This window comes from Chiloscyllium punctatum, chromosome 31, assembly GCF_047496795.1.
Source record: "Chiloscyllium punctatum isolate Juve2018m chromosome 31, sChiPun1.3, whole genome shotgun sequence".
Taxonomy (NCBI): Eukaryota; Metazoa; Chordata; class Chondrichthyes; order Orectolobiformes; family Hemiscylliidae; genus Chiloscyllium; species Chiloscyllium punctatum.
The window spans coordinates 12306670-12320757 of NC_092769.1; positions in this window are offsets into that span (position 1 = coordinate 12306670).

A 14088-nucleotide genomic window follows, 5' to 3' on the forward strand; every position below is an offset into this window, starting at 1 on the left:
CGGTGCCAATATCACGGGTGGGGGTGGATTTCCTTATGCTATACTGGCGGGTTCAAACGAATTCAGCGGAGATATGGCAACCTAAATTGTAGTTTCAGTGTCCAGGAGGTTTTGAGGAGTGAGGTCAGAAATATGACTTCAAGTTCGCAAGAGTTCACCAGCAAGGAGGAAGACGGTTTGATGTGTGTCTAACTCAATGCCAAGCACATCCAGAAGAAGGTGGGTGAACCAGCAGCATGGGTTGGCGCCTGGGTCTTCGAAGTTTTGGCCATTTCGGAGATATTGATAGAGCAGAAACAGGAATAGTTATTGCAGATTCCAGGATTTAGATATATCAGTAAGAACGGAGGGGATGGTGAAAGAGGGTGAGTTCTGACATTTTTAGTCAAGTATATTCTTAAAGTGGCAGAATGAATGTTTGAGGACTCGTCTACTGAGGTAATATGGGCTGAGGTCAGAAAGAGGAAAGGAGTGGTCACCCTGTTGGTAGTATTCTATAGGCCTCACAATACTTGCAGAGATGTAGAGGAAAGGATTGCAAAGATGACTCTGGTTAGAAGCGAGAGTAACAGGGTAGTTGCTATGGGGACTTTAATGGCCAAACATTGACTGGAAATGCTATAGTTCGAATTCTTCTGAAGGGTCCATTTTTATCCAATGTTTCCATACCCAGCATGTTGACATGCCAACAAGGGCGACTTAGAATGAATTCGGATGAAGAGGATGGGGAAAGAAACTGGCGGGGATGGGCACAAATGAAATGTGGCTTATTGAAGGAATAACTATTGCTTGTCCTTCATACGTATGCACGTCTCAGGCAGGGAGGGCGTAGTCGAGTGATGGAGCTTTGGTTTACTAAAAAAGGTCGAATCTCTTGCCAAGAAAGAGGAGGCAGCTTATGTTAGTACGAGACGTGAAGGCTCAGTTCTGGCGCTTGCGAGTTACAAGCTCGCCAGGAAAGACCTGAAGAGATAACAAAGAAGAGCCAGTTGGGGACATGAGAACTCCGTGGCAGATCGGTTCCAAGAAAATCTTAAGGCGTTCTGTTGGTATATCAGGAATAAATGTATGACGAGAATAAGATTAGGGCCAACCAAGGACAGTAGTTTGAAGTTGTGCGTGGAGTCAGACGAGATAGACAAAGCGCGAAAGAATATTTGTCGTCGGTATTCACACTCGAAATAGTCAATGTTGTCGAACAGAATACTGAGATACAGGCTAGGGGATTGGATGAGATTGTGTTTCAAAAATATGAGGTGTCAGCAAATCCAGAGAGTGTGAAAATCGTGAAGTTCCCTGGGCCGGATAGGATTTTCTTTAGGATTCTCGGAGAAGTCAAGGAGGAGATTGAACAGCGTTTCGTTTTGATCTTTATTGTGTCATTGTCTACTGGAATAATGTCAGACAACAGGAGAATAGAAAATGTTGTCCCCTTGTTCATGAAAAGAAGTAGAATCTACCCTGTTAATTATACATCGGTGACTCTTACTTTGGTTATGGTTAAACTGTTGGAAGGATTTAAGTGGCAGTATGTATAATCATCTAGAAATGCTAAAGTTGATGAGGGATACGCAGCACGGTTTGGTGAAGGGTACGTCGTGACTCACAAACCTATTGTGCTCTTTGACAAGATAACCAAACAAGTGAATGAGGGTTAAAATTTGGTGTAGTGTATGTAGATTTCAGTACGGCGTTTGATAAGGTTTTGCCCGGGAGGCTATTGCAAAAAGTACGGAGACATGATATTGAGGGTGATTTAGTGGTTTGAGTGAGAAAATGGTTTGCTGAAAAACGACACAGATTTGTGGCTGACTGGAAATGTTCATTCTGGAGTTCTGCAAGGATCTATTATGGGTCGACTCCTCTTTATCATCTTATAAATAACCTGGATATGGGCTTAGAAGGATGGGTTAGTAAATGTGCGCATGACAGTGAGGTCGAGTCACTTGTGGACAATGCTGAAGGATATTGCAGGTTACAGAGGTACATAGAAAGCTGCAAAGTTGAGCTCAGATGTCGCAATTTGAGATTTATGTGGAAAAGTGTGCCGTGAGTCGATTTAAAGGAGCAACATGAATAAAACTTAAGGATTCTTGGCAGTGTTGATAAACAGCGAGATCTCGGTGGCCCTGTATATAGATCCTTGAAAGTTGCCACCAAGGTTGATAGGGTTTTTAAGAAGGCACACGGTGTGTTAGCTTTTATTGGTAAAAGAATTGAGTTTCAGAGCCACAATGTCATACTACATCTGGGCAAAACTCTGGTGAGGCTGCACTTGGAGTATTGTGTAACCTACTGATCACCACATGATAGCAAGGCTGTGGAAGCTTTGGAGAGGGTGCAGAGGAGATTTGCTAGGATGTAACCTGATAGAGAAGGAAGGTCTTATGAGGAAAGTCTGCAGAACTTGAGATTGTTTTCGTTCGAGAGAAGAAGTTTGAGAATTTACTTAATTGAGACATATAAGATAATCAGATGTTTAGATAGGGTGGACAGCGAGAGTTTTTATTCCTCAGATGGTGATAGCTCGCACGAGTGGGCATAGCTGGAAATTGAAGCGGAATAGATATAGGACAGATGTCAAAGTTAGATTCTCTACCTAGAGAGTAGGTGGTTGTACGTGGAATGCTCCGCCTGAAACAGTGCAAGATTCGCCAACTTTAAGTCCATTTAAATGGTCATTGGATAAACATAAGCATGAAAATGGAATAGTGTTGGATGGATCTGCTTCAGATTGGTTCCACAGCTCGGCGCAACATCAAGAGCCAAAGGGCCTGTACTGCGCTGTAATGTGTAATGTTTTACGGATTTGATTCCTCACTCTGTGGGACAATAACTGACACCTGTTTCTCCAATTCCCTGTCTCCATTATAATAAGGATTCAAAATATTCACATGACATACTCAATACAGGTTTCTTCTGTTCGGCATCTTTACCAGCTCGATCACCTGACTAATCTTTTTTTTCAATTTGATAGCCTGCCTTTGACAGTCTGCCTTACCATGGATAGCAATGCTCATACGTCATCCCCACGATAAAACGCCCGAACATTAGAGTTTTATCCTGCCATCCGCATCATTCTATTCTGTGTCGTTGTCATGTGCTGCTTTGCTAACGCACCTACTCGTTTTAATCTTCTCCTAAACTCAGATACACCATCCGAGTGTGAGATATTGGACTTCAGTCCTGCCAATTTTGCTTTAATTAGTTTGAAAGTCCCTCTCACTTCATGTCCGAATATTAATTCAACTTTAACAAAATGAATCGATTCGTTTGGCGCATCTCTAACTAAAAACAATATGAATGAGAAATCTTTATCCTAATCATTCTGGTCTTCTACTCAGTATGCGCTTAACATACTGTTTACATGCAATCCAGCCCAAAGAAACGCTTTTGTAGCTTAGCCTGTGTCGTCCACACACCTCAGTGAGTTCCTGGCAATTCATGTACTATGCACAACACTTCATGTCTGTATGGGACTGGCAACACAATCTGGTGCACGTTAGTCCATTTCTCCTCTGACTTACCCTGCCCCATTTCTGGTATCGTGTTAGGATTCTATCTTTAAGATAATAACCCTCAGGAATACATATCGCTTCATCTTTCTGTTGTATTCGACTTTTAAGACGAAACACCTCAGCTAAATCTACGACCTGTTCAGGAATTCCTGCATCATTACATCAGATAGGGTGCCAGTTAACTGAAGCTCAATTCTTTCATCTTTATGTTGAGCTTTTCCTTCTTGCTGTAACTTATGACAGTGGGATATTGTTACGACACAGTTTGGAAAAAAATCCAGGCTACTTTAATTTAAATCCTCAGTTTGGCTTCACCACCACAACGTGCATACACACACTTTGGATCTTGCCTGGTCCTTACAAAGAACAAACTCTATTTCTGTAACTGACACTCTGTTACTCTCACCCACTGTTACTTACCCAGTCGTTATTTGGCTCTGCAATCTGTTCTTAGACAGGAGAACGCTAAAGATCTGCCCATCTATTTCACAAATTGGGACACTCTCGGGTAACATTTCAGGAAGAGAGAAAATAGTTCGATCTCTTACTATTGGAGACTGACCAGATCCCGTATCGCTTAAAATTATAGCTTCTTTCCCTTCTCCTCTTATTCTTCCTGAGTACACTTTACCCACAGAAGTGAACTCCTTATGGAAATCGGGCACAAATTCAATACCCAAACCCTGGTCAGGATGTGCAATGTCCTGCAGCTCCTCGACTTTTCTTGGGGTGTCCTTTCCCACTTTCACTAATGAAACTGGCTGTGCCTCTTTTACCGTATCATTTTCCACAGTGACCTTGTCCAATGAACAGCACTGTGACTTTACGTGTCTCACTTTAACGCAGTGAAAACACCTGAGGCCCTTCACTTCCTTGGGCTTCTTTTCTTCATCTATGCTAAACGATTCCCAGTGTTCTCTACTCTTTGTTTTGCAGTGTAGCATCACCCCTTTTCCCAAATTTTATCCCTCCCTGGATGAAATTCTCATCAGAATCTAAATTTCACCTTATGTGCCAATGCATATTCATTAGCCATCTTTGCTGCTCTTCTTTTTCCTGAACTTGTTGAGCATCGACGTGAATTCTTATCATCTCTGGAAGTGATTTTTTAAAAAAACTCCTCCATCAGAACAATCTCTCTTACATCCTCATATGTCTGTCTGTTTTCAAGGCATGGCCCATCTACCAAAACTAATTATTTCAAACTCAACATAAGTCTGATCTGGTTCCTTCATTATGTTTCTGTGCAGCTGTATATACACTTCTCGTACCAATTCATAGACAATCATGATAGCCTACTTCATATCCGCGCAATATATTGACTCCTCATCTGACAGCGCTGCAAATATCTCACCAGCACTGCCAACCAGTTTCTTCTAAACGAGCATTACCCACAAGTACTGTGGCTACTTCATCTGCCCTGTCAATTTTTCAAATGAAATAAAACAGGCTTCGACATCTTCATCATCAAAATCCGGCAATGTTTTACCATTTTTGTATATATACCGATATACTTCCTTTATCTCAATCGTTACCTTGAATTTACTGAAGTTCAAACTATCTATTTCTTTTATTTTGTTCGTCCAATAACCTTCTCTCCATTTCTTTTTGCACCTCTGTTTCTTCTTTCTCTCTTTCTCTTTCTCCTTTCTCTCTTGATGCTCAGCTAAGAACATTTCCTCCTTTTCGTTGTTATCCGTCTCTCTTTCTTCTCTCTCTCTTTCTTCTTTTTTTCTCTCTCGCTTTTTGCTCAACAACGAACCAACTCTCCATTTCTTTTTCGTCTAAGTCCAGTTGCCTCTTTAGCAATTTAAGTTTTTTCTAACTCCACTGCATTGGTATGTTTCTCTGATTCACCTAAGTGCTTGACTAAGTCCATTACTTTTTCAGCTTTCCTTTTGTCCCTGGTTACACCCAATTCGAATCTGTTGACTAATTCTAAATAACGTATATTCTTCCACTGCCTTTCTAAAGTTCCTTGGCAAATTTCGGAAACATCATCAAACTTCAGAACCTCTTCAGCAATGTTTAGAGCCATTCCCCTCACTTTCAATTTAGCCAACCACAAGTAACATAAATTAAACACATTCTTAGATGGAAAATTAGCTCTCTGACTCTGTAGCAGTTGCTCTGCTTTTCAGTGGCAGTTGCTCTGACCAATTTTTTAAAAATGCTCACGATTCTTTTCAACTTCAAATATCATTTCCTGTCACTAATCCGATTTTCTGAAAACAATAAATTCAAACTTGTTTGGGGTTTTGTATCCAGAGCATAATTTAAACTAATTGGTTACATTTGAATTACTGTCGGCACAGCAATCAATGTTCATTTACCCATTTAAAAGCCACGCGGAATATACATATCTATTTTGAAAACTCCAAACCTTTCCATTAGGGCTGCAGAGCCTGCATTTTGAATTTACTTCAATATTCAGAAAATACTTTCCATTTTAAAGTGAACATACATTCGTTCGCTTCGTAAAAAATACGATTTAATAGCACAAATCATTTATTAAGGTTAATATTCAAAGTGCATTTCAAATTATTTTCATTCCTAAATTATCCACAAAGGGATACAGCTCGTTCATTTCAGGGGGAAATTAAATTAGTTCATTTTAATTAAATTCATAAGAACACTAAATCTATTTGATTGTTCAATTGCTTGCTCACTGTGAAAATTCAATGTTTCATGTACCAACAACATTTCAAATGTTAGAGCAGGAGTGAAGAACCTGCGGCCGTAAGGCCGCGTGCAGCCATCTCGGCCATGTGTGTGGCCTTTTGAATGAATCCAAATTTTGCAGAACAAATCCTTTATTTCTTATTAATATGTTTTTTCGTCCTTTATTATTTTTATCTTAAAATGATTGTATTTAAAATACCAGAGAGTGAAAGAAAATTCAACGAAATAATCCTCAAAGACTGACCGCCACAATTTTAAAAAATGCGAAGTCATAAGGGCTATTTCGACACATGCTGCACTCACGATTTAGGTTTAATGCGACTCTAGAATGTACGTTATCTTCCCCGTCTGTCTGGCGCCAGTAGCGCCCGAGTCTGGTTGGCGAGAGCCAGTGGGTATCCAGTACGCCATTGTTTATCAGCATATGACAACAGTGCACGTGGCTTTCTATTTGAAGTGAAATTTGAGAATAGTTACACAGTCTAAACGTATAAACATTTGTTTTATTATTTTATTATGTCATTTAACTGCCCATCACGTCAATGAAGACCAACAGAACGCTGAAAGAAGAAAACAGAGGTTTTAATGAGGATTGGGAATTGCAATATTATTTTGTGTCTGCTAAAGGTATGACGATTTGCTTGCTTTGTGATACTGCAATATCAACAGTGAAGAAACATAATGCTTATAAGCATTATGCCACTCAGAATGACCACAAATATTTCAAATTACAGAGAGAGGTGTAGAAGGTGGCATTGCAGAAATTAAAATATAAAAAGCAAAAGCAAAGACAGTTAATTCAAGCAGTATTAAGACGCGCAAATAATGCCAATGAAGCAACATATAAAGTATCTTATATACTTTGGTAAAGGGGGAAGCCTTACAGCGATGTGGAAATTGTAAACGAATGTATTGTCGAAGTTGTAGAGTGCTGAGACCCGGATAATGTTCCAAAGTACAAACAATTGCCTGATCGGCAGCAATGAATTAGCCTTCATCGTCACAGAACTCCAACATATACTCCAAAAGAAAAATATATATCATTCAATTGATTTGGATGAATCAACTGATACTATTGACTCAGTGTAGGTTTTATAATTCATTCGGGCCATAACAGAAGATTTTGCTTGCTACAAAGAGTTGCTGGCTTTCGGCTCTCTTCCAGGTAGAACACGAAGAGTAGATATCTTCACAAACTTTCAAGATAAATGTCGTCAATTTAAATTGAATTTGGTTAATTTACTGAGTGTATGTACGGACGGTGCACCTTCCATGAAAGGAAAATATGAAGGGTTTATTACAGGTAAAAAGGACAGATCCAGATGCTCTCATTTCTTCTCATTGTGTATTAAATCAGCAAAAGCCCTGTGCCAAACCTACGATTTTAAGTGACACTTTGCAACAAGTTATTAGTATTGATAACTAGATTCATTCAAACGCAATAATGGCATCGTCAGTTTTGTAGCATGCTAAAGTTAGTTGATGAGGTATTCAGTGTGGATTTGCCATATCATTCTAAAGTGCGTTGGCTATCGCAGTGACAAGTGTTCGCACAAATTTCTATCTTTGTAAGAACAGATAATTAAATTTTATGAAGAACAGAGTCAGCAATGTGAATTAGTGAAAGAAGATTTTTCTGGAAATGCTGCATTTCTGTGTGATATTATGTCAAAGCAAAATGACTTGAATATTTCTTTGCAAGGAGAAATTGGTCTATATACAATATGTGGCTAAAAATCAAAGCATTTGGAAAGAAAACTATGCTTTTTTTCAGAACTCTTCTTCTTCAAAAGGAAATTTCGAATGAACATTTTCCCCAGTTAGCAAATGTCATTGATGCACAGGAGGATTCTTGCGAATCATTTGAAGAATACACAGCTCTTATAGACTTATTAATTGGACAATACAATGAAAGGTTCTCTGAATTTGAGAATCATGGCATCACACTCAAATTAGCATTTCAAACTCACCTAGTTGATGTCTCCAAGACTCCTGAAGAACTACAGATGGAATTGATTGGTGGCAGGGAGAGCGTATCAACAGGCTATCACTTCTTTCATTGAAGTAAAATGCAGTCCGAATTAGATATTAATGACTGGCCAGCAAACCAGGTCTGGAATATTCATCTTCAGTCAGCGTCTGGCCCACGGAGCACATGTGTCGACATGGAGTGTCAGAATCACGTACATAAGCCACTCATCTGACTTGCCTCCCAGAACCCATATATCTGCAGCCTGGACAAGACCCAGGATGAAGAAATTAACCATTAAACAGGATCCAGTAACACCTGGTGTCTGACAGTGAATCCAATAAACACAGATGTTTGTATGTCACTTTCACATTCATCAGTGTCAAATAATATTGTGCATCTGCGTGGATGGCCAGAGATTAATACATGTGTAACCCAACATACTTTTGAGTGGGTTCAGATAAAGATCAATCCTGCACAGTGCATCTTAGAAAACAACAGCAAACGCCAAGACAATAGTCAGTTCAATAACTGAGCTTGGCGTTTTCTGCATGGTGTAGGTAACCACACATTGTACTGACACTGAATTGAATGTAGCAATAGGCACCAGAACTGGAGGTCTTGGCCTGTCAACCCTTCTCAGCTTCCTGACCTCACACACCTCACTCCCTCACACATGCACGAGTTGATGCGTGCTAAAACAATGCGTGTTTCATCTCAACTTGTTACACTCCATAATGGCCTGTTCAACCCACTGACTAACTGTTTTCTATTTCAGGACTATCGATGGTACTGCCTTCCTGAGCAAGTACGGTTCCCATTATCCCATAGATCATGGAATGGAAAAAATGGGAAAACACTCACGATTTCCTTGTGAGAAACTCCATCTGGAAAGAGCCAGTGTTGAACTACCAGAGGTAGGGTGATCATTGCTCACAAATGGTCAGCCAAGCCAGAAGCTTGCATATTCTGAAAGCAATGTTAGGATCGCAGGCACTTGCGGAGAGACACAAACGATGTTGGTCATTAATGAGGATTTTGACAGAAGCAATCCTCCTGACATCCACAAACGATGCTCCATTAGAACATTATTTCAAACAGCCGCCACACTCTGCAGCACGGAGAAACCATGAATGTTAGAGGAAAATCACCTTTATAGTGTTTTAAAAAGAACGGGTATCCAGTGAACAGAGTCTGCCGATTTCTAAGCAACAAACCCGAGCAGGAAGACAAAACACGTCCAGAAATCCGCGCCAATCTCCCCTACATCAAAGGCATCTCGGAAAAGACTGAAGACTAATCTGAGCTCATCGCGTCAAGATAGCCTCCAAACCCAGCAACACACTAAAACAACAGCTAATGAAATTGAAAGATTCTATAAAGACAACAAACAAAATTAAAGTAATTTACAAAATATCTTGCAAGAACTGTAACAAACACGACATTTGTCGACCAGACAGAAATCCAGCTACCGGGACACATGAACATCAACTGCTCACAAAAAGACATGATCCATTCTCACCAGTATCCTTACATATGGATGAGGAAGGAAACCATTTCGTCTGGGAAAACACATCTATCCTAGGCCAGCCGGAGACACGCATGAGAATTCCGAGAAATATGACATTGCAAACAGAACGTTATCAAAAAACACGTTGACTTGAATCCTATTGACCACCCCTGGAGAAAAGGAACAGGAAATTGCATCACCATTGGAACTGACAACTCTTGAGAAAATAACATCACCAAGCTGAGGAAAACCAAACATATAAATAGAAAGCAGGCTACATCACCAGTGCTTCATTCGGAGGCTCACAGAAGATGTTACCTAGTATGGTGACGAAACGTCTGCAAACGAACCTTCCAGCTCAGTGAGCAAACCTACACCCCAAACCAGAAGCTGAGCTGCAAATCTTCTCAAATCTCGTAGATAAGGAGTGGTATAGTGCCTGCAGGACATTGTATATTGCGGAAGACTTGGACAACCTAGTTAAGGCTATTGAGAAAGGGAGATGTGTCGGTGCTGGAGAGCGTTACAGAGATGTGGATGAGTGTACGTGCCGGAGGAAGTTACAAATAGAGTTGTAGTGTCGGTGCTAAAGACATGAAAAGAGATGGTGACTGGCATTGTGGCTGGAATTGGTTAGAAAGGTAGAGTTGTAAATTGAGGCCGGAGATAGTTACGTTATTAGAGGTTGATGTAGATGCTGGAGGAGCTGGCAGGTAAAAGATGCTGGAGGCTCTGCCCTATATAGGGAGGAGGGTAGGTGCTGTAGCAGGATGCAGATAGAAGAAGTGTTGTGCAAGCTGGAGACGGCTACTGGAAGAGGGAGGGATACAGATGCTGGAGGACGTGAGAGAGAGAGCGAGAGAGAACGAGGATAGTCGGTCTAGAGAAGACCACAGATATAAAGGGCATAATAAGGTCTGGAGACGATTACATTAACAACGACAGCTGAGTGACTGGTGGTGTTTGCAGAGATAAGGAGAATTGTTGGGGCTGCAAGATGTTATGGAGTGATAGAACATAAAACGGAGAGAAGTACAGCACAATACAGGTCCTTCAGCATTCGATGGCTGTGCCAAACCTTCATCCTACTCCAAGATCGAACTAACCAACATACCCTTTATTTCACTAAAATCCATGTGCCTATCCAAGAGTCGCTCAAATGTCCCTAATGTTTAGGACTCTCCCGCCACTGCTGGCAGTACATTCTCCATACCCACCACTCTCTGTATAAAAAATAATCTACCTCTGACAGGTCCCCTAAATATTCCTGCAATCACCTTAAAATTATTTCCTTTGTGACAGCCAATTTTTGCCCTGTGAAAAACATCTCTGACCATTTACTCGATCGATGCCTCTCATCATCTTGAACACCTATCTCAAGTCATCTCGTACCCTTCGTCACTCGAATGAGAAAAGCCCTAACTACATCAACCTTTCTTCATAACACTTGCACTGCAGTCTATGCAGCAGCCTGGTAAGTCTCCACTGCACCCTGTCGAAAGCTTCCACATCCTTCATGTAATGAGCCGATCAGAACTGAACATAATATTCCAAGTCAGTTCTAACCAAGGCTTCATAGAGATGTGGCATAACCTCGCAGCTCTGAAAATCGATCCCCCTGCTAATGAAAGCGAACACAACACACACCTTCTAAACAACCCTATCAAGCTGGGTGGCATTTTGAGGGAGCTATGGACGTGGACATAGAGATCCCTCAGTTCCCCCACATTACTAGGAATCCTGTCATTAATCCTATAAACGGCATTTAACCTCGATTTACCACGATGAATAAATTCACGGTTTTCCAGGTTGAACGTCATCTACCACTTATGTCCCCAGTTCTGCACCCTGTTAATGTCCCATTTCAATCTCCAACAGCTCTGGAGACTATCCAGCACTCTGCCAGATTTCGTAATATCAGCAAACGTACAATCGACCCTTCCACCTCTTCATGCAACTCATTTACGAAAATCACAAAGAACTGAGGTTCCAGAACAGATCCTTGCAGAACACCACTGGCCAGCGAACTCCAGGCTGTATACATCTACTAGCACGCTATGTCTTCTAAGGGCCAGACAATTCAGCATCCAGACAGCCAATTTTTCCTGTATCCCATGCCTCCTTACTTTCAGATTGAGCCTACCATGGGGAATCTCATCAGATTCTTTGCTAAAATCCGTGTACATCACATGCACTGCTTTACCTTCATCAATGTGTTTTGTCACATTCTCAAAGAATTTAATTTTGAAGCATTACCTGCCCCCCACAAAGCCACGCTGATAATCTCTAAGCAAGCTAAGCTTTTCCAAATTATGATAAATCCTCTCTCTCAGAATCCTATCGAATAGTTTACCCACTCATGACCCAAGACTAACTGACCTGTAAAATGCTGCTAAACGACCACCCTTTCTGCAACTGTGATACTATCCCTGATCAGAAATTACACTTCTCTAATTCTACTACCTCCCTCTCTATTGCTTTCGAAATTTCGAAACTTCGGAAGATAAAAAAAATCTTGTCCCTGTAATATCCAAGTCTCTGTAATGGCCCCAACATCGTAGCTCTAAGTACTGATCGATGCTCAAAATTCATCCCCCTTATTCCTGATACTTCTTGTGTTAAACGAGACACGTGTCAACGCATCACAATGACTGAAACTTTGCCCTATTAACAGTCTATCCCTCCTCACAGAGGCACTGCATGCTGTATCTACCTGTTCGCCAGCTACTCCAACCACTCTCACCCGTAACTCGATTTCCCCTCTCAACTACTTTCAACCCTACTGAAGAGCTCTCTCAAAACCTCCCAGCCAGAATATTGGTGGCCCTCCAGTTCAGGTGTAAACCGTCCTTCGCTTTTAGGTCCCACTTCTACCAGAAGATATCCCAATCATCCACATATCTGAAGCCCTTCCTCCGACACTAGCCGTGCAGTCATGTGTTCAGCTGCACTCGCTGTCTGTTCATTGCATCACTTGCCCTGCCTTTTAGCTTCAAGGCTAACTGTCTCTCTTCCCATTTCAGGACCTCATTCCTTTCCTTCGTCTGTCATTAGTACAAGTATGCACCGCCACTTCTGCCTGCTCTCCCTCCCCCTTAATAATCCTATCGACTCAATCCGAGATATCCCTTACCCTTGCAGCTGAAAGACATTGTACCATCCGAAAGTCGACATCGAAAACACCGAATCTCCTTTTTTACCTCTCACCATTGAATCTCCTGTCAGTATAACTTTCCAGTTCTACCCTCTTCCAAATATGAGTTGCGTTGCTTCACTTGGTAAGTATTCTGCAGAGACAGAGAGGTGTACAGAGTTTGGAGGAGGTTACAAAGATATGGAAGGGTGGAGGTGGCTGGTGGATATTCGAATGTTATGGAGGGATGTAGGGTTTGGAGGAGACTAGAGATATCGGGAAGCGTGTAGAGTTTGTAGGAGGTTCAAGAGCTAGGAAGAGGTGTAGGGTTTGGAGGAGGTCAACGAAATGGGGATGATTGTAGATTCTGTAGAAATATATAGTAAGAGGTGAGATGAAAACGTAATGGAGATACAGTGGGTTCCTGAGTTAAAGACGAATATAGCAGTTGGAGATGATGACAGGGAAAAATACACAGGGGCAAGTGGGCTCTTTCAAAACAATACTGTACAATGACTTAGTTCAGAGAAAAAAAAGTAATCTGTGAAATAGACAACACACTGTGAGTAATTGAAGGAGTGAGACCTTGTAGGGTTCAATCGTAAGAGCCATATAGTCAGTGTCTTCCAGCACAGGAGACGCCCCTCATTTGACATCGACAAAAATAAAAAGCCCTGTGGACCCTGCAAGGTATTCCTCCATAAAGATTCGGGGTTAGTGCCAGAATTGGGAGAGTTTTTCTCCAAACAGCTCAAGCAACAATGTGACACAACGAACCCTCAATTTGTGACTGACATTGAAACTGAAACCTCCTGTTGATTCCCCTCCCTCAGCCTCTTATTGTCTGATCAAACACTGACACGGAAACCTCCTGCTGTCTCCCCTCCCTCAGTCTAATTTTGTCAGATCAATCACTGACACCGAAACCTGTTGCTGATTCCTCTCCCACAACCTCATGTTGTGGGATCAAATACCGACATGGAAACCTTCTGCAGACTCTCCGCCCAAAGTGTCATGTTGTCAGATCTAACATTGACCAGGATGCCTTCAGGTGGCACAGTGATGCAGTGGCTCAGTGGCTATAAATGCCACCTCACAGTGTTAGGGACTAGTGTACGATTCCACCTATGGGCGAGTTTGCATATTCTCCCCATGTCTCTTTGGGTTTCCTCTGGGGGCTCTGGTTCGTTTCCCGCAATCCAAAGATGTGCAGGTTACGTGGATTGGCCATGCTAAATTAATAATAGTGTTCAGGGATGTGTAGGTTAGGTGAATT